Below are 604 nucleotides of genomic sequence, written 5' to 3' on the forward strand. Positions count from 1 at the left end.
CTTCTCTCTGTGACAGTTGTGTGGTCCTTTGGGTCTTCTGCTGTTTTTCTTGGTTGATTTAAACTATTCTTGTGGGTAATATAAGTTGTATGAAGTCTTTTTGTTTTAAATTGGTCAGAACTGGATATCTGTCTTATTTTAAAACAATATTAAAAATAAAATAATCAGGAGCTCATCTTGTTGCTGCTGCTACTCAAATGGAACTCTCCAAATTAAATTCAACTCTCTCTCTCTCGCGCACACACACACGCACGCGATGCGCAAAACTCCGCATTTGAACAGTCAATAGCAAATACTTAAACTAATAACAAAACAGTAGCTGATTCAGAAGCGCCAGATTGTCATAGCAAAGTCCGAATGTAATAAAAAATGTCATTAATATTTTTGAGTGGTAACTATTTCATAATGGGTAAAAAGGCACTTGAGGGCATGCTAATGATTATATACAATGGCAAGAATAAATTTTACACTTTGAAAATGTTTTTTTCTTTCTTTTGTATTTAGTGCTGGATTTCAGCATTTTTTGCTTATAAAATGTTTTATTAAATTTTTTTTACATTAAAGACAAACAACCTGATTAACTAATAACATACATTAAAAAAAA

General features: G+C 31.5%; 1 protein-coding gene across 2 annotated transcripts in view; it reads right to left on the reverse strand.

Moving 5' to 3' along the window:
* The window catches only part of LOC107567978 (polypeptide N-acetylgalactosaminyltransferase 5-like), a 19,302-nt gene that overhangs the window by 1,657 nt on the left and 17,041 nt on the right, over window positions 1-604 (reverse strand). The gene's annotated exons all lie outside the window — the stretch shown is intronic.

This window comes from Sinocyclocheilus grahami, unplaced genomic scaffold (genome assembly GCF_001515645.1).
Source record: "Sinocyclocheilus grahami isolate Dianchi unplaced genomic scaffold, SAMN03320097.WGS_v1.1 scaffold1203.1, whole genome shotgun sequence".
In the NCBI taxonomy this organism is placed as follows: domain Eukaryota; kingdom Metazoa; phylum Chordata; class Actinopteri; order Cypriniformes; family Cyprinidae; genus Sinocyclocheilus; species Sinocyclocheilus grahami.